The sequence below is a fragment of the Zea mays genome, unplaced genomic scaffold (assembly GCF_902167145.1).
Source record: "Zea mays cultivar B73 unplaced genomic scaffold, Zm-B73-REFERENCE-NAM-5.0 scaffold_36, whole genome shotgun sequence".
NCBI lineage: Eukaryota > Viridiplantae > Streptophyta > Magnoliopsida > Poales > Poaceae > Zea > Zea mays.
In genome coordinates this window covers 28,366-48,738 of record NW_023366992.1, presented here as the reverse complement: position 1 = coordinate 48,738, position 20,373 = coordinate 28,366, and the positions used below count along the sequence as shown (strand labels likewise).

The window sequence follows — 20,373 nt, the reverse complement described above, 5'->3', positions numbered from 1 at the left end:
CCGAACCTGCCCGGAGCGAGCCCCCCCTTAGAGGCAAGTGAAGTTGGTGAGCCGTATGATGGGCAACTATCTCCTGCGGTTCGGAGAGGACTCAGCTGTTAGTTAGTACCCCCTTGGTTTCGGGGTGGACCCTTTCACTCTATTTTATTATATACGCTTAGCGAAAAGAATGTTTTTTGATAGACCTAGGACATGGATTCTATATGAACCAATGGATCGTGACAAGTCGTTACTACTAGCAATGACTTCCTCTTTCATTACTTCATCCTTTCCATATCCCTCTCCCTTGTTCGATCTTACTCATCAAATGGCACTCAGTTCATATCTGTAAATTCGATCATTTACAAGGTTCAAAGAAAGGGTGGACTGCAGGTAAGCACTAATTAAAACCTCTGCATTTCCGTGATTCAAAAACAAGGGCGTACGTAGCCCATTGTAGATTCCAGCCGAGAAGATTAAGGAATTGTGACAGCAACCATGTTACTTGCTAAATTTTGCCTATATCTACTCCAAAACTGGAGGCATTCATCGAAAGCTAGCAAGAGTATTTCATCCTTAGTGAACTGAGAGATGTTCTATCGCTCCGCGCCTTATTTACTTATTCAGTCTAAATACGCTCCTTCGGGCATAATAAGCAGAGTCTGGGAGTTATAGAAAGTAGGTCAAGTAGTGAAGAAGTTGGGTCTTGGGTAAGCATGTTGGACTAGATAGAAAGACGCATTACTTCGGACTTGGGTAACTCTTGACGCCGATATAGATGTGTTTTCTTTTTGCCTATAAGAAATCCTCCTTTATGTATGACTGGGCTTGTGAGAAGTGGTCTAATACTATCTATTCAGATATGTCTCTTCTTATCTTATGGATAAGCTAGGGAGGGCATAGGTAATTGCTTGGGGGGGCTAGTCAATGAAGAATTGAGTATCTAATAATAATTTCTTGTGGGCAAGAGTAGGGTTGACTTGGTAGGTAGAACTATTCTTATGGCTAAGAAGCTAGGCCGATATGCTCATACTAAGTGCTGTAATCTCTCATTCATGCGCATTAAGGAAATTGTAAAGAAGAAAGTAAAACGCTCTACGCCTCGTCGAATAAGAGTGTTTCCGGATCATATCTATTCTTCTCGGGTACTCTTTCTTAATGAGAAAATCATAACTTGATCCGATCTTTATGTCGCACAGTGGTGTCCCAGGCTAGGGCTGCAGGTCCAGCATAAGAATCTAAACTAAAAAAGTATGTTTACGTGGTCCATAAATAATGGTGACAGAAATCCCTCCTACTGCGCCTCAACTTGGACTGGAGCTTTCGGGTCTCTAGGTATTGAATTAAAGAACGGGTTTAGCTTTGCTTTGGGGGGAGTCCTGGTGGGGAGATATGCTAGCAGGTAATGGCTCAGCTTCTACTTAAAAAGCGTTTTAAGCGGGTTTCCCTATTTATTTGCGGGTCTCTCGTACAAGATTCTATCAGTTACAGCGGATTCAAGGGATGGAGCCAGATCTACTATCCGCTTGCTGTCCCTAAGCTGATAATTGCCCGAGCCTATTTGTTTTTTTCCGGGGAGGGGCACATAGCGATAGATACTTTAGAAACCTATCACTAAGAATAAGAAGCGGGCTCACTGAAAACCAAACTGTTCGTATTTCTTTAAAACGCTGCTGCCCTAGCCGGGGGTCTGTCTATAGAAGAAGGGAATCAATAGGAAGGAGTCTAGCCCGAGTGAAGGGTTGATTCAACCAAAGCAAGAAACAACCCTATCTTCTGAGTGAAGGGACAACCCAATCATTCCTAAGTACCAGAGCCATGGCGCGGAGTACCATTACATTACCGGCACTTTTCTTTGAATCACTTCTTTGATCATTAAGATCCTGTTCCCCGAGCAACCCGATCCGATATTCCTTAACTGCTATCTTTCCTTGCTTTTAAATAAACAACTACTTCATTTCAATTCATTTGCAAGACCAGGCTTGCTCTCCGAGGTGGCATCCCCTCCTAAGCGAAATACTAGAGTAGAGGGCTTCCCGTCTTTACTTGCTTCTGGTTGATGACAGCTACATCCTTAGCTGGTTTGACAACCCTTGCTAGCTTCTTACTTTCTTACTTCCTCGCTCGCGCTTGGGGTTCCCCCTAATCCGAGTGTTCTTCCAAAACAGCTATCCACCGACTAATACTTACCTGCCTCCTTACCCGCTTTCCAAAAACCCTATCTGTCATTGCATTGCCGTGGTTTCGCACCTCCTACGCCAATACTTGCTTAAATAAATTCTCTAGGGAAGTAGGGCTTCAAGGAAGTAGACAACCACTTATCGTTATCGGGGAGGATGGATGGTTGTCCCTTCTTCTCAATAGAATCCGATAGACAAGAATCGAAAGCAGCTGATTTATTCCTCAAGTAAGTCAGTTGATGATTCAATTCCTTCAAGGCAAGAGTGGGGCATCTAGATCGATTCGTTTTCCGGTTGTTATACCGCGAATAGAAAGAATTCTGATTATCTGTTGAGGCAAGCTATTCATCATTAACAGGAAAGATCCCAAAGCTGTTATTGCTAACATGGGATAGCCTGACTCTACGCTACAATCTCTATTTTCTTATGATATTGAATCTGGCTTCTATTATTCAATCTCTAGTTACCGTGGGAAAAGAAAGAGACAAGAGCTCTTAGTCCGACAAGACAAGAGAGGATATGCCTCCAAAAGCTTCTTCAATAGCAGTGGATTGAATTCATCTGCACACTGATAATTCACCAAAAACAAGAGGAAAGAGAGCAGTGGATGATTTAACACTAAGCCAATCTTGAACAGCAGAGGGTTCATCTCTATCTTTAGACTTGGGATGGGAAAAACTTCAGTTGTTGGTTGGATTACTGGCTGAAACAATAGACCTGTTGGTTAGAAAAGCCATTATTTCACAACTGTTAAGGATTACTTCAGGAGGACCTATTAATAGTGCTTTGATCCCTGCTTAGTGTTTTCAAAAGATAGTTGGAAAGGTAGGTCTATTTCTTCTTTATCTTTGTAGATCAACCTAGCTTTGTACATGCTATTGCTTCTACAATTCACAAGAGTCATTTCTCCCCAAAAATAAATAAGGTTCACTCCAGGTTCTTAATAGGCAGTAGGCCCCTAAGTCAAAACTACCATAACTTCTTTCTTACAATCCGATTACTATTTGATCGAGAGATAGGCACATTTCTCCATGATATAAACTATCCAATCCACCTCTTCTATTATGAAATATAAACCAGACATCGTCGGCGTAAGAACAAGACGGATACTTCTCCTCCACCCTTGGAACGAGTAGTAGCTTCTAGTTTCGCAGGAATGACTAGAACGCTCAGATATGGAATTCTTTTAGGCTAGCTCCGGGCTTGCTGTTACAAGCGATTCGAATAGTTTTCCTGTGCTAGTTGTGTTGTACAGTACTATACTACAACTACATTTCTTTCCTATTGCTTACCCGGTCTTATAGCTCTACTTTTGAAACCGAACGAGTATTGCTAGTTGTTACAAACAAACCCACCAAGCTATCTCATCCTCCTCCCCCGGGTTTCCTTCCCGCGACCTGTGCTAGTAGTATGTCTCCGTTGCTATTTACTTTCTCGAATAGACTAGTTGGACAGCTATCTACGCATTTACCAGTGCTACTTTAACGAATCGGGTAGTTGGACAGCAGGAACTCTTTTTTCTTACTACTCGTCCAGTACTAGCATCCTTTGCCTTCTCTATCATTCCAGAGCTTCTCAGCAGACAATCTCAGCCCCCTAGTTTAAGTCTACGTCCTCAGGGGCGCCCTTTACTTGGTTGAGATCTAACCACCTTATGATAGCACCCCAATATTGACGATCATAGATCCAGGCGGGCCCCCCTACCCAGAGACATTATAGCTCATCGGTCTATCAAGATAATAAAATTCATTAATGAAATTCCTGAGGAGAAAAGCTTTGTCTGGGCTCAAATTCCAATACCATTGATCGAGGATAGGGTTTTGAAGGAGGAGATGCAAGAGGGGTCACCATTGTTTACTTTTCATGCCTACTTGCCGGCGGAAGCGAGTTACGGCTTTGCTTCTTTCGTGATTCACTTGGAATTCACTTTCTTTCTTTGCATTCAATTCTAACTTTGGGATTCCAGAACATTCAAGAAAGAAGGTCAAAGGACTCAGGCTTTAATGCCAAAGTACTGGGCAGAGCGTACTTACCTACTTAGACAAGAGGGATACTTATAGATCTCTATGAGCGTAAGGCAAAGTGGGCAAGACTACTTCCACAACTACATTTTCGCCATTTTTGTTATAGCCCTTGCGGCTGCTGAAGCAGCTATTGGACTATCCATTCTTTCTTCCATCCATCGTAACAGGAAATCAACTCGTATCAATCAATCCAATTTTTGGAATAATTAGACATAGAATCCCCTAAACAAAGGGGCATATATAATAATAAGAAACATTAAGATGAATAGAAATCAAATCTTATTTTCTTATTAGTGTTTAATAATATCCTTTTTTTTAGTAGGTTATTTCAGAGTATTGTTTTTTACTTATTGAATATTGCATTTTTGCAATTCATTGATATTGCAATAATTTATATTGAAAAGATGATAGCTAATTTATTGGCTAATTCGAATTAGTATGTAGAATTCGTATAATTATAACTGTTGAAGCCTTAAATTCAAGTCTCTTGGCTTTCTAAGATCAGAGGAGGAAAAGAATGAAGGTGTGGGCGGGAAGGAGGAGGCAAGGCCCCCTCAATGTGTATTCGACTACTCATTACGGAACCACCGATTGATCCGATTAGACTTCCCGCGGGGTAGCACGGGGAACTTGCTGAATCAACTCCTTGGAATCGGAGGCCTGACTGAGGGTCAATCCTATGGTAACCTCAACCTAGGAATGCCTGTTTCACTTCCTTGACAGAGCCAACTGAGATGCTCTGTCTCGATGTTGACCTAACATGGATTGATTAGAAATTCTGAAGGGTCTCATCCTGATCTCGCAAAGGATCAGCAATAGCTGTGTGTACTCGAGGACTCTTAGGGAAAGAAAAGCACTTTTCTCTCTCAGCAGTTAGACCGGCTATGGGCGGGTTGGTTATATACTGCGCCTTCCTTCTTTCGAACCTTTTGGTATGTATTGCCCCAGAATAGAATAGATCAGATCCACCGGACCAGAAACTCAATTCCGCACTGCTGCTGAGTCGTCGGGCTTATCCACCTCAGGGATTCGTGGAATTTCCGTTTTTGAATTGCGTTGGGGGAAATCTACCAAAGCTAGGCAGATAGATAGACTCCTTTCCCGCTGCTAAGGGAGAGCAAGAAACTAAATCACATGACCAGCGCCCTTTTTTTTGCGGGTACTAAGAGTCCTCTCACTACCAACCAGCAGACATCATCATCTGGCTGGGTCTTGCCGGTATCAACAACGAGAAAGAAGAACCAAATGGAAACAGCAACTAACTATGGCTCTTGGCCCAGACAACGTCCTAGGCGTAGGGGAGATCAAAACAAGAAGTCACGCCTAGACGACGACGCCCGTCCTGGGCTGCAGTAAGTAGATCGAGAGGTCGTTCCGCCCCTTGTCCCCGAAGATGGGTAATATGTTCTCATACAATGTTGCTCCAACTTTTTTCTAGAGGGCCTAGCTGGCGAGCGATCCCAGTCCGCGGCAGAGAACAAGACAGCAAGCGAGCGTACCTTTGTTCGCTTCTTTTCCACCAAGCACAGAAGTTTAAGGAGAACTGTAGGTCGGTGGCTACCTAAGGAAACTCCGATTCGATCCGCCCCCCGGCTGGGAGGCATCTACCTCATCCCGATCACAAGGAGAGGTTCACCATGATGGGGGGGTCAGGTACTTGAATTCTTTTCGTTCCGGAAAGAATTCAATGCATAGGGGACCATCCTTTTTTTTGCGGCATGCTCTCTGATTTACGGATTCGCAGGGGGCCGAGGGCCAACCTTAGTTGACTGACAATGACAAAGGCTTGCGAAACAAAGTAGCGCCTTTGAAATGGAATCTTAATTAAGTAGTCGTCTATCAGTGGTGCGAAGCAGCTTTGCCCCGGGGAGCGAAAGGTTATACCTTTGTAAGCGAACAGCGGTTCTTCTATGTAGGGTATTCCTCCTTTACTCTCTTAATTAACGTCGAGCTAAGTGACTTTGTGTAGCGTAGTAGAATGAAGGCTACGTACGCACCGACACTCTCTTATCCCTAAGCCTCTTCTCTAACTCGCTCGCCTACAAAAAATAGTAGGCGAGGCACTCAGCCGCTGACTTTGACTGTACTGTAGTGTAGTGTAGTATACTTTCGTCGCCTTTTCTTTTAGAACCCTTTCTCATGTTCTTTCATTCATCAAGTAGGCGAACCGTCAGGTCCTTAGTAGCGTTGACAAAGAAGAAGAGCCAAAAAGAAAGCTAGAATTTCCATTCCAATAGTGAGACCAGCTTGACAAGCTACCTTTCGGGTGCGAAGATCATTTTTTATGACTTCCACTTCTCGATCCCGGCCCGGAAAAGTGACCGACCCAATGAAAGAAAGGGTTTATGAGCCCTAGCCCTGTAAGCCCACACCTGTGTAGAGTAGATCGTTCAACACCTGCGGCACAAACCCATTTTTGACCAATTGGTCCGTATATCATAGGCGACCGAACGGCCGCCCCCCGTCTTACTAGACCAACCTGCTATAATTATTCCATAAACACCTAGCGAAGATATGGCAAACAAATAAAGTAGCCCTATGTTCGGATCTGACAATACCATACCATAATCAAAAGGTACAACGGCCCAAGCGACCAGACTTAACATAAATGTAGCCACTGGAGCCATTCTAAAAAGGGAGAAATTAGCACTACTTGGTGAAATAGGTTCTTTTAGAATCAATTTAAAACCATCTGCTAGAGGTTGTAACAATCCGAACGATCCCACTACATCAGGACCCTTTCGACGTTGCACAAAAGCCATTACTTTACGTTCAGCTAGCACTAAAAAGGCTACTCCTAGTAGAAGTGGTAGAATTAAACAAAGTATTTCCGCTGGAACAGCTATGTACGTTTTCGATTTTCTATTCACTCATGATCGGGCCTGACCTGGTCGACCCGATCAAACTATTGAACTTATGATCTGGCCTGGTTGACCCAATCATGATATTGAAGGATGGGACCTTTTCTCGATAAACTCCGGATCCCGAGAAGTTTTGAAGATGGTGCTCCTGTTACGTTACTTCGAATGGAATCCTCACTTGACTAAGCATAAGCGAAAAACGTGGCTGAGAGTAAGCAATCCCCTTTCCTAGTGGTTGAGTCATGATCAGAAATATTGCGAAAGAAAGTGAAATGTCCTATCGTCGTCCCAATTTGGGTAATCCACGATGTCTTCATTTTATGTACCCATCTTTACTCGTTTTCGGTGTATCGATAGTTCGTTGTACTACACTTTGAACTAACCTAGAGTAGAGGCCGTGCTTAGGAAAAAATCGATATCAGTGAAGTAATCCCGGAACTCTAGAAATCGTGAAGAATTTCTTCCATTTTGTTCAATATCGCGAATATAGCGGAAAAGGGCCCCCTCTAGAACATTCCTTTGAATGGAATTGTTCATTGGGTTCGACTTGTTGTTCGAAAAAATCGAAAGCAGTCTCTCGTATGTTATTGTAAGGTGATTCATTCATAATATTTATTATGTGCGGTTTCAAGATGCTAAAAAAGTATATTTTGTAATCGGCTTTTGAGCTCCATTATGTGTACTTCATCAATTTAGGAATTATGGACTTGGCGGTAGTGGTCAATACTAACTGCACCGTCTAAATGCTCCCTGACCAAGTTAGCGTACTCGCCAGGGTTGAGTTGAGGGCCCGTGCGCTAATTGGGCTTCGAGGTTGGCTTGGCTATACGCGAAAAAAGCTCGCTTTCTACTGATCTGCGGCCTGTTCTGTCCTAAACAGTTCCTGAATGTTATTTGTTTCATAGGAAGATTCCAAAAGCACATTGATGCCGAAAGAATCTTCGGAACCGGTGGAGAGGCTATTCTGATTGAAGGCTAGACAAATAACATGACTGAGGTATGTAAATCAAACCAGTGAAATAGCTTTATAATATTAGATAGATATAGAATATCAAAAGCAAAAGCCTGATAATGGGTTTCAAACACGAAAGAAGAAAAGAAAAAAAGAAAATTATAGCTTTCTTTTTTTTTGGTGCGTGCTTTTCGCCTGCCTTCCCGACCACGGATAGGCTACGGGGCTTTGCACTTCGGCCCCTGTGAATACCACATCAAGGTGACAGGATTCGAACCTATGGCCCTCTGTACCCAAAACAGATGCGCTGACCAGACTGCGCTACACCTCGTCTCCCCCCCGGAACATATGGTATGGATCTACCCGATCGAAAAAGACTCGAACCGCAGTCGCCCACCCCGCGGCACAGGGAGGCGAGAACCACCGCTTTTAGGAAATAAGCCTACAATTTTATTTGATTCTCGTCTCGTTTCACTTGCATTTTCTTTCGGAATGACTTGATCGTTCTGAGAGTGGAATCGAACCACTCACTCCGGAAGGATTTAGAGTCCAAAGGGCCCAGCGAAAGAAGTCCCACGCCAGCAGCCTGCCAGAACCATTAATACAGGGTTTGATCCACTGAACACCCACACAATCTCGATTTGACAGATCATCGCCATCTCTTTGGACATGCATGTGTTAAGCAAATGGACTGAACTGAATGAAGAGTGATGTCACATCGCATTTTCGATCTTAGGCGAACGATGGGTTACCGGGTCTACGACCTCGCAAGGCACTACTGTAGACCTCTTTGGGCCAGACGCTTTCTCAATCAAAAATGGAAAGAAGGAGTGAGTCTATCACCTACGTCATTTCTCAAGCAAAAATGGAAGCATTAAGTCATCGTTCCGTCATACAACATCTAAGGTCATCCCTTACGACTTCCCTACATCACCCTTCTAAGCTCCTTTGCCCTATGACAAAAGTCTACTTTGAATGAATGATCATTTTACGGTTCGATTCCGGCTCGTGACATGAAGAAGAAGTCCCAAACAGGGATCAGATGAGTTTGCACAGCGTTACTTTTTGTTCTTCGTTGACGGAAAATCAAACGGTTCCCGGTCTTTTCAGAAGACTATGCTTACTTTCTTTTCTCTTACCGGTCTTTTCAATCAAGGAAATGTATTCCGTTCCTCGAATCGGGACTTTCTTTGTCGAGGATCTCTGGTACTCCATCGAGTTTCCGTTTCTTCTTCTAATGGCTGTGTCCGTCTAAGGTGGCTGGCTATTTGAGCGATTTAAGTATCGCGGTTGTCTTGAGCTCTGGATTGATGGACGGGGCTGGGTTCAATTTCAACTCGGAGATAGCCGGGTCTATAGCTATAGTAAGAGCCGCTTTGTGAACAGCATCGGATAACATAGCAAGGGTAGCCGCAATAGAGCAATTATGCCTTAAGCCCAAAACTCTTCCTTTCGGGGAAGGAAGAAAAGACTTTTCTTATTCCAAGCCAGCTACGGGACAAGTGAAACGGGCAGTTAGTTCAGTGAGGACAGCAGTTCCAGCAAAGACAGTGGAATGGTAAAGCTGTTCATTCTCAACGGGAAAGGATTTCTCTATTGCAACGGGGCTAGTTTCAACAAGGTGAGCAAAGCTAGATACTTAGGCTTGTCCAGTTGTTCCACCAACCCCTGCTCCCGACCCAGGTACATTCTTCTTGGCAGCTCAAGACCTTTCTTGTTCCTTGCTCCCGTGGATCGATACTAGTTACTTACCTTTAATCTTAGCTTAGTGTCTTTTACCTAACCTACTCGCTCGCCGAGCTTTTTTTATCTTGGTTATTGGCTTTTTTACTCAAGTTAGAGCTTTTCTTTCCTGGCTTTTTCACTCGAGTTGTTCGCTTGGCTTTAGCTCATTTTTTTGTCCATTTCTTCTCTTTACAGATCCCCTCGAAGTATCCAGAAGAATGGCAATGCAAAATAATAGCAATAGTCGTCTCGTAGGTGCTGGTGAAAGAATAGCTTATGGGGCTGGAGTCAAAGGAGCTTTCATAGACATAGAAATCATAATAGAAAGAGCAGGCCTGCGAGCAGCGAGTGCCCTTTGTAAGTTGCGAGCCTGCCTGTCAAACCATAGGCGCCTTACCGCCCCCCCTTTCTTTTTTGAATTAGAAAGAAGGGGATGAAAGACAAAGAAAGAGATCAGGTTATTTATGATCGGAGAAAAGGAAGGGGCGTGGTTGATGTGTCACTGGGAACCCGTAGGAAGGGGAGACGACCGGCCTCATTCACATCTGAAATCGCCAACATGAACACAAACGAAATCGTCGAATTTCGTATAGAAAGAAAAGGAACCACTTCTATTCTCTTCTCTTTTCTTAGGTATATGAAGAATTGCTTTTTGGTCCCTTTCGTCCAGTGGTTAGGACATCGTCTTTTCATGTCGAAGACACGGGTTCGATTCCCGTAAGGGATATTACTTCATCCTGGCCTTCAAATCGTTGGTGCTGATTATCATATAATCTCCTTGCTTTGGAGTGAAGAAAAGAAGTTCGATCAGTTCATTCAATTAGGAAGCGTCAGACTAGGCCTTTCTTTCAACGAATGTCTCATTCTAATCTACCTACCCGGATCCCTTTGCTACTAAGCGAGCCAACTATCTATCGACAGACCCATCAGCTTTGCACTTAACTAACCCATTTATTTCCAACAGTTTGACGCCCCATTCCTCGTTTTCCCACTTGTACTTCTATGCCTTGCCCCATAGAGAGGAGTCTTCTTTCTTCGGAAAAACGGCTGAATTCGATTAAGTATTCCCATAGAGAAAAAAGCCCACTAATAACTGGAGCTGGAGGTAGTAGCCCTTCCTCTTTGGTCTAGTTGACCGCAGCACCCATTGCCGAAAGCAGCTCATACGGGGGTATTTCCTTGGCCAACGCTTCTAGTAGGAGGCATATTCCTTTCTCCCGAGGGTGAGGTTTCTCACTTTTGCCTATGGCTGGCATAACCAAATCTAGAGCGGAGTGAGCCAATCCATTTGTAACCGTTTCAAAGTCTTCTGCGGCATCTTCTGGATCAGAATCTCCTGCTCAACCGAGAATGAATTCATTTTCATTGTATTATGTGGCAGTCCCACTACTTTCAACCATGGAAGCGAATCGATGATCCTGTCCAGAGTATCTTTATGAAGAATATCCTAGCCTAGTCATAGCTTTCTTTGTAAATGATCTCTCCTCTGCATCGCTGGAAAAGTTCTCAACCGGATTATCGGAGAACAACCGCACTCAACCAAGAACTTCCCCTTCCCCCATTTCCCTGTCTTCGCTATTTTGCTTTTCTACTGCTTGCTCCCCGAGCTCCCTATCCGAGTAAGTCCTACCTTCCTGGTTGGCAAGTAGTAAACCCTACTTCCCTTTCAAATCCTTGATTTGATCATCTTCATTCCATGGTGGACGGAGGAAAACTAGTTACAAATGTTCTTTGCTCGTGATACTTTGAATTGAAAGAGGAACGCTTGCAACGATAGCCCTTGTCAAGCAAAGCATCCTAGTGTGAAAAAGCAAGAAAATGCACTGACTGGCCCTGCCTTCAGCCGTACTCTCCTTTCATCTGGGTGGGTACTAGTTTGAAAGCAGGAACTCGGAAAGGAGGCACGGTTTTAGCAAGAAGCAAGGAATTCCAATTCATAGGAAAGCCAGCCCTTCGAAGAAAACGGAAGTGCTAGCAACGAAAGCAGCAGGGCCACGAATCGGATTAACAGATAGGGATCAGGTTGTTGTTGAAGTTCAGTAAAGAGCAGGGCCAAGCCAAGCCGGATTAGCAGAAGAAAAAAAGAAAGAGAAGGGATACCCTTGCATCCCTTCTCTTTCCATTTTCAATATTACAGATTATCTAATCTTTGTTGCTGCTTAGGACTAGGCGAACATCAGATGAGATGAAAGCTAGTACTACCTCATACGATACGGTGAAGAAATTCTAATCTGCTCTAGAAAACCACTTTTCATGTTCCAGATATAGCACGTAGGTTGTGACTCCACATGGGGAGCTGAGGGACATAACATGATAATAGAAGGTCATCCTAGGTAGAGCTGTAGCACAGATCCACGGAGCGGGAGGTAAGAGGAAAAGAAAAGAATACCACCATAAAAGAAAATTGTGCCCTCTTGAGCCCTAAACCTAGGAGCAATGGTTTCTCTCCTTCCCAAACTGCAACCGCAACCAGTTCTAATTCAAACAGTGTGGTGGAGTTCAATCAGAAACTCTCCTTCATCCCTCTTCAAATGCATTCCTCACTACGAGATTGAATATGTTTTCCCAGCCTCCCACCAGTAGGCGAATCCCTCCAACCAATGACTACACTACCTTGGTTATCCGCTTTCATGTCTTGGATTGAGCTTTCTAACTCTTATTATAGTTGGGTGGGCGGAAAGAAAGGACAAGATTCCTGCTTCGTTCAAAGTCCTAGTCCTGTCTCCTGATATCTCGCCCGCTATTTCTATCTCCGCTAAACCTAGTCACTTGGCTAGCTATACTTCTATAGGAACTATCTAAGCTATACTTTACTTGACATGACTGCCTATCCTGGAACTAAAAGTCTTAAATACGTCTCTCTTGGCTACCCGTGACTTGCGTTGACCTATCCCTACTACTTGGTTATTAGCTTACCCTTTTATACCTATTAGAAACCCTAGCTAGCTTGTAAACACCTATCTCGTGCTTTACTTCTATACTGACCTAAACGTGAACTGAACAATATGCCTACCTTTTTTATGTTTCTCAACAATAAGCATCCCGTGGTGACAACAAACCATATGCCAACAAACAACTCCTTAAAATGCTTATATGTATACAGCTTGGCCTTGCTATTCACAAATGTCTATCAGCTTCTCCTGCTTCTATACTTGCCTATCTGTGACATGACCTATTCCTACTTGCTTTGTCAACTACTTTACGATACTTAACTTAACTTTACGATACTTTACTTTATCCCCAGACCTATAAACAATGGGTCTCAATTCGGGAGGAAGAACCGGTAAATTGTACATACGAATGTCAATCTTCATTTAATACACTGGTAGGGGTCGATCAGGCAAATCCCAAAGCCCCGAACTGCTCTACTGATCTTCTCTCTCTTCAGACTCACTGAACCAGACTCCTTTTGCACTGAGAACACAATTAAGAACCCTCCTTCTCACATCACAAGAAGGCAAACCTTGTACGTTGATCGAATCTTCTTTCGCATCCAGAAGAGAGGCTGTGGGCTATCCGAGAGAGTGGTTCAGGTGACTACCGGAGTCATTGATTAAGCAGGTCAGATGGGCTTAGTAGGGCTCGAACCTACAATATCACCGTTATGAGCGGTACGTTTCAACCAATTAAACTATAAGCCCAATCGGATCTCTACATGCCGGGAAGAGCGGACAGAAAGAGGAGACCCTTTGCTCTATCTCCTTCTTCCTCTTCCCGGGGCCCCGGAGGGCAAGCCCTATTAAAGAAGCTAAGTGACTTTCGTCACTCAAGTAGTGAGTTTGAGAGTGGCCGTTAGGGCGACCACTTGTACTTCTAGGCCTTGGCGACCTATAGTCTTGTTACGCAACACAGCTTCACTCGATTCAGTAAATCAATAGTTCAAACCAGCCCACTAATAGCTTAGATAGTGGCCCTTCCACTTTGGTTTGGTATAGTTGACCCTACCTATTGACTCAAGGTAAGACCTCTGACTCAAGGTTCATAGGAAGGGGGAACCCAGACGTAGTGGGATGTAGGCTTCAGTTGTTTTGGTACTTTTGCACTACCTACGTCTTATTATTTATTTTGTAACCGGCTTTTCACCGGCAGGTCAGTAGGCCTTTTAGAAGGCGAACAAACGAAAGTTCTCCGCGGGCGCTAGCGCTATCTTGTTCGCTTTTGTCAACTGAAGTCGCGCGTAGCGCCAACTAACTGATAGCTGATAGAGCGCGGAGCCCCGAGTCTAAGCGAGCAGAGCCATTTCTTTGTCGTCAAAAGAAAAAAAAAGTACTAAAGGCGAAGGGCATTCTGTTGTACAGCTACTTTGGTTTTGGTATAGTTACAAAGGTAACCGGTAGGTGACTGTTGAATCGACAGTAGTTACGAAAGGGGGAAATAGCTCAGTTGGTTAGAGTGCTGGTCTGTCACGCCAGAAGTCGCGGGTTCGAACCCCGTTTTCCCCGCACGATCTTCCTCTTCCTGCCCGACTCATTTTGTCTTCACTGGAAGCTGCTGATCCCAGCGTAGCATTCAAGACAATTGTTCCTTCTTCGGTCTCCCTCCACCCCCTTCGTTTGTTGTGGGTCGCGTCTCACCGCAGGCACTTAATGAAAATGAATGAGTGAAGATCTTCCTTCCCCCCTTGTGTCTTACCAAGGACTGAGTTCCCACTTGTGGCGAAAAAAAAGTATACCATCCCACCCGGCCTCCCCCCGGGGGGTTAAGGTTCCTCTCGGAGACTGCCAGTCTACAAGAAGCTGGCAGAGCTTTAGCCATTGGACCACATCCATCCATCCTCCTACCTAAACAGTGACGCCTTTTCTTGTTCGTTCTTCGAATTACGCTAGTGGAGACTAATTCCTTCCGGCTAATGAAGATACTACCCCAGTCTTCCCATTCATTCCCAGTGGATCCTTTTCATTGAACGAACCAAGTTCACCTATACGAGAGTGAGGAATAGAAATCCTACAATCAACTTCCCACTTTTTATGTCCCGTTTGACGATTCTGCTGCGTCTTTAGAAAAGAAAAAGGAGAAGGACAGGGTCAGAAAAGCGATAACTATCAATTCGAATTCAGAATGAATCAAATCTCCCCAAGTAGGATTCGAACCTACGACCAGTCAGTTAACAGCCGACCGCTCTACCACTGAGCTACTGAGGAAGAACGGACTTAAGGAAGCTGACTCTCGTTCTTTGGACCAACCAACCGAAAAGAAAAAAAGTTAGTCACTTTTTCTCTTTTCCGGGAGAAAGGGTGACGATAGCAATCCCCTTTGCCTCCCCGGCCGGGGAGCCCCCAGGACAGGACAAGGGGGGCGGCGGGGATTAATAAAGAATGGGTTGGCAAATATCTCACTTAATGGTGGGAGGGGAGTATTTAGTCTTAGTCTGCCTTTAGGTTAGGGTTTTATTTGAAATCTAAATAGAAATGCCTCCTAGAAATGAAATAGCTGAATTCTTTATCCTTAAAAGACTGGAATCCCTCCAACCAATGACTACTCAACCTTTATCACAATCTCAACTGCTTTCCACAGAAAGTATTACCTGAGGTTGAACATTTATCCCTTCAACCTGATTGCCTTAAACATTCATAGCTAACAGTTGACATCGTCTTTCCTTAATAAAAGAAGTAAACTATTTAACGGTTTTAGTTTGTCAGCTTTCACCACTTCTGTTTTGTCTTCCTCGACTATACATTCTCTTACTCCAAAAGGGTCTAACCCAGACAGAGATTACTTTTCGATAACACACCTAGTTCGGGGGTTGATTAACAGGAAAGCCCGCGGCCTACCACTACGAATTTATAGCTATAAAGGGTCACAGTATGAAACTGCTACCCATTTGATGCACAAGGATGCTATGGTTAAAGCTAATATCTACTCAGCTGTTCCCCGACTTAGGCTATATAATCCATCTTAGGTACAGTAACCTAGACTCGAACTCACTATACAGGAAACCAACCGTTCAACGAAATGTGTGCTCAATTTATTAGAATACGCTTGTAAATCCTCTTCTAAATTCTTACTGTAAAAGAATAAGGGAAACAGTCATTGTTGAATCTGCATGGAACCCTATATGAATAATCATTATTGTATTCTACCAAACATCTTATGGGGTTGGTAAAACCAACGCATTGGTAGCTATAAAGCTTGCTACCATGATGGCAGTGCCGACACTCGCTTCATAGCAACATTATTATCCATGTTCTCGGCTTGGTTAACGTTAAAAACCTCCGTAAAGGAAAGGTTGGATCATTCATAAATGTACTAAGATAAGAACAGTATTCACTATGTCTTTATTGATCAAGAAAGTCACCCTCTTGTAACCATTAATAACGGCTTCTGGGTTCTTAAAAGCATTCAAATTTGCCAATGGGTGAGCTATTTCTTGGGGGATAATAAAAGGGTTATCACACTGAACATACCTGTACCAAACTACAACTCCTATCCCCATTAATACAAGGATATTAAACATACCCCAGACAAACTTATTGTTTGATTTGTTAAAAGTGCAAGTTCTAACTTGCGTTATAGCACTAGAAAATACTGTATTGTATCCAACAAAATACCTTTCAATCCTCGGCCCACTTCAGTTTTCGTGATAAAAACTCATTATGGGGATAGTCTGCCCCTTCATATATAGTATCAATAACAGGATCTCTTATTGGATCGTCTCTAAGATCTCCTAACCTCTCCCATGCATTTTTAGCTACTAAACGAATGTTTGTATTTTTTTGAGATAATATCTCACCGTCGTAAATAAGGGTTTGACCGCAGCATGTTAAAACATGAGGCAATTCATGAAACTCTTCTATCAAATCATATACATTCGAGACTCCATATAGGTCTATCTATATAGTATAGTAACTGAAAGCAGTCTCATTGGTGTATTCCATTTGTGGTAATACTTTATATTCATTATGGAAAACTCTATCGCACAGCTTCTTAGCAAGTAAAGATTGCTTATACATGTTGATTTTAGCAAAGCTGTTAAGAATGCTCTCTTCATCAGTTTGCAACATATGTTTGATATTGCTGTAGTTTTGGGTAAGTCCGACCTTGAAGAATAATCCGACCATGAGGAGTATGGAGTGTTTGCCATGTTTTGTATCTTTTCAGTTGTTCTATTTATGGATTTATTGGGATTTTCCATGAGTTTAGTTGTATCTACCCGATTGTGGTATCCCCACCTCTATCCTTGTAATTGGTCAGAGAGATACAACTCTATTAAAAGAAAATAACCCGAGATTTTGACCCTAAAGAAAAAGAAGTGTCTCTATTTAGAGATTTATCTACTTAGATTTAGATTTAGATTAAAAAATAATACTCCTTCTATATTATTCTAGAATATGTATCCCAATCCATCTCGAGTAATTTGTATCAATACCTATTCGGTAGATCCTTTTTTCTGTGCCAGGAACCAGATTTGAACTGGTGACACGAGGATTTTCAGTCCTCTGCTCTACCAACTGAGCTATCCTGACCATTTCTTGTGCATCATCCTAGTAGAGTACGTACTTGTATCTATGTGGGACTAAAAAAGAAAAAAGTATTCTAAAATTGGACTTAGTAAATGTCAGGATAATGATAATGACTTACTTAATAATAGGGATTACTTGCCTATACTATACTATAATATGTTCATTTGTATGAATGGGATAAGATCCAAAGAAGTAAGTTCGGATCCGTTTGTGAAAGAGTAGAATAAGAAAGATAGTGAATCTTGTTTGAACCATTAATGAAAAATAGAGGTTGGTACAATAGTATAGTATAGTTAGGAAGTAAAATGGGCTTTTTATTGGGGATAGAGGGACTTGACTTGAACCCTCACGATTTTGAATAGAAAGTCGACGGATTTTCCTCTTACTATAAATTTCATTGTTGTCGGTATTGACATGTAGAATGGGATTCTCTCTTTATTCTCGTCAGACTTGAACCTAACGAAGAAAGAATGAGGAAGAAAAAGATATCGTGATGTACGTCTAAAAACGGAAACTTAAGAACGCTTTTACCAAACCAAGAAAGCGTATCACTTTTCAATTGATTGGATCATCATAAGATCGACTGTGTTTCACCTCCCAACCCACACCGGGTTATGTTCCTCAATTCCAACAAGGGTATAATCAGCCGCCCCGGCACATCGACCGGCTCAACCCATGACGAGCCACCTTCACCAAAGCAGCTACAACCTCCCTATTAAAGTGACCCCCGGACCTATACCATACCCTTTTAGAATCTCCGCAAATTGCCAATTACCATTCCCAGGCTAGACCGATTAAAGAAACTAAATTCATACCCATCCTCTGGTCTAAAGAAGAGTTTTTTTTACTTTACTTAACTTTACATTAGAGACCTAATTCAAGGCGCCGCATCTCAGCCCTTCTCAATAGAATCCATGTGCCATTGCCTGAATGTCAATCAGCCCCTCCTGTCCGAAAAGAAGCATATCCGAATAAAGCAAGGTAACCCACAAAGCATTTTTAGCTATTAAGGACTGACTTCAAAAGGCTCAAAAAAACTGGAATCAGTTGGAGGAAACTAAGGGCCAGGTTCACATTATCAGTGAGCGCGGATAAGAACGTTTCCTGGAATTCCACATCCCATATTGACTCTACCATCCCGGCACGTTGGCCACTAAGTCCAATCTGACCTATCTCAAATAAGATCTTTTAGGATAAATTTTATAGGCATCCCTCGCACTTTGTTTCGCTAGCAGCAGCCCGGACTCGTATGCCAGTGCTCGCTATCCAGCCAGTCTAAAGAGTTCGCCTAGAAAGAACTTCTCACTTCCAGGCTTAGCGGCTGACCTATGAACCACTTCTACTGGTGGCTGCTACTGCTATCAATCGTATAATAGACTGACTCCTTTTTCGCAAAGCGGAAAGAAACATCCCAAGTCAACATTGCCAAAAGTGGACCACTTCTGCTTGATACTTGCTTGCCAATCCTTTACTCTTTTTGTTCCGCCCTGGCATCTTTACCCGCCTACCAGAAATGTGTATCACAAGGTATGATGGGATTAGAACAGTTCCATGTCCATGCATTAAATTAAATGCCGCTCCAATCGATGAAGGGCACAAGATCTCGTCCTTGACATAGGAAAGCTCAATCTCTTAAAGACATAGCATTGAAAGAGTGAGTAAGAAGCATGAAATCCAGGCTTATCCTTTCTATGACTATGAACCAAGACTTATTTATAAAATAAATAGGTTTCTAAAATCAATAGGTGAGCTCCCTAGAGGAGTATTTTCTGTCCCTCGACCTTTGTCTTCAGACTACTTTTTCTATTTCATACAGACGACGAAAAAGAACTCGATTTTCCAGGGAAGGACAGCTGGAGGATAGGATCCTTTTTTCCGACATTTAGACGATAAAGTAACTGCTTTTCTCACTATTCTCAGAATGAGGGATTGGGATTGACCGGGACCTATTCTCTGGGAACTTCCGCCTCCTTAGCCAATCCACCTTATTCTTGATAGTTCGGTATGAATGGTATTCTTTTTAGTCTTAATCCTAATACTTCTATCATGGTATTAAATACCCTAGTACTGTTAGGAGAATGCCCAATAGCCCTTGAGCATGGAAGGAATGATACGAAAATAGCGAATTTGCTTATTAGGAGTAGAAGCACTTTTCGATAGTAAGATAGATATAGATCTAAAGGGCCTAGCAGTTCTTACAATACCAGTAGTAATAGATAGGATACCTTATGGAGATACCTTGAAAAAAAAAGACTAGTTAGAGTTTCTCAAAAAAGCTTAGGAAAGCAGGTTTAGGAAAGGAAGTTTCACCAGTGTCTAAGTAAGAAAAGTCAAGTTAGTCATCTAAGGAAAGCCTTGGGCGAAAGAAAAACCCTTTTCTCTGCGCATATTCCCTTTCTAGAGTATTATACTGTCAATAACTATCCTTTAGTTTCCTAAATCCCTTTTGCCTAAAGTATAATATCTGAAGTAGTAGATGCTACTGAAAGAGGTATGTCATAATCATAAGTAGTTACTTCTTCCATTTTGACTGTAATAGAGTTCAAGTAGTTGATAGCGCCAGTCTAAGTAGTTATCTCTGTTCTCTTTTGGAGATGTAGTAAACTATGCGTAAGCTGTATTTGACTATGGATAAGGAATAGTTCTTGCCTATCTATCCGGAGTATTTGCCTATTCCTAAGTAGTTATTCACTATCCATAACCTTTATCAGTATCTGACCTCTTGGGCAAGCCAAAATCAGTAATTCTTAAAAGCTAGTATCTTTACCTCTTTCTTTCCTCCGTCTAAGGCCAGTCATTTTCCTTCTCTGCGGTTGCTTATGGTGAGTGCTAATTCCTTCCAATTGCAGTCCTTCGAGGTTATATCCTATCCTGGTATATGAAAGAGAAGATCAATTCCTTAGGAGACAGGTATCGATGCTTGCCAGCAGGAGAAAGATCACTAGGTTCAGTCTCTGATCTGATCAATAGGGTTCCCTAGGTACATTCCGTTTTCTGGAAATCCTGCAGGGATAGTAGCTCCCTTTTCGAGGGCAAAAAAACTCGTTAGGCTATCCGAGATTTTCTCTTTTTTCCAGCTTTTTGGAGTTCAAATAAGGAGTGCCCGGCCATCTAAAGTGCCAGTAGTCTAAGTTCCCCTCCAGGCTGCAGGGTAAAGGGCAGACACAGGTTCAGAGCGAGGGGAAAGGATCA

General features: G+C 42.8%; 1 protein-coding gene and 4 non-coding genes across 5 annotated transcripts in view; 2 read left to right on the top strand and 3 right to left on the bottom strand.

Annotated features, from left to right (window-relative positions):
* Nucleotides 1-273: 273 nt before the first annotated feature.
* LOC118474952 (ATP synthase protein MI25) overlaps nucleotides 274-20,373 on the bottom strand; it is a 43,209-nt gene continuing 23,109 nt past the window's right edge. The window contains exon 1 of the mRNA XM_035963795.1: nucleotides 274-20,373. This exon is cut by the window's right edge and continues 23,109 nt beyond it. The gene's annotated coding sequence lies outside the window, so the exon portion shown is untranslated.
* TRNAP-UGG (transfer RNA proline (anticodon UGG)) lies at nucleotides 8,253-8,327 on the bottom strand. Its single transcript has one exon. It is a non-coding gene; the product is annotated as a tRNA-Pro (tRNA).
* TRNAE-UUC (transfer RNA glutamic acid (anticodon UUC)) lies at nucleotides 10,377-10,448 on the top strand. The gene has a single exon. It is a non-coding gene; the product is annotated as a tRNA-Glu (tRNA).
* On the top strand, nucleotides 14,090-14,163 carry TRNAD-GUC (transfer RNA aspartic acid (anticodon GUC)). The gene has a single exon. It is a non-coding gene; the product is annotated as a tRNA-Asp (tRNA).
* TRNAF-GAA (transfer RNA phenylalanine (anticodon GAA)) lies at nucleotides 17,112-17,184 on the bottom strand. The gene has a single exon. It is a non-coding gene; the product is annotated as a tRNA-Phe (tRNA).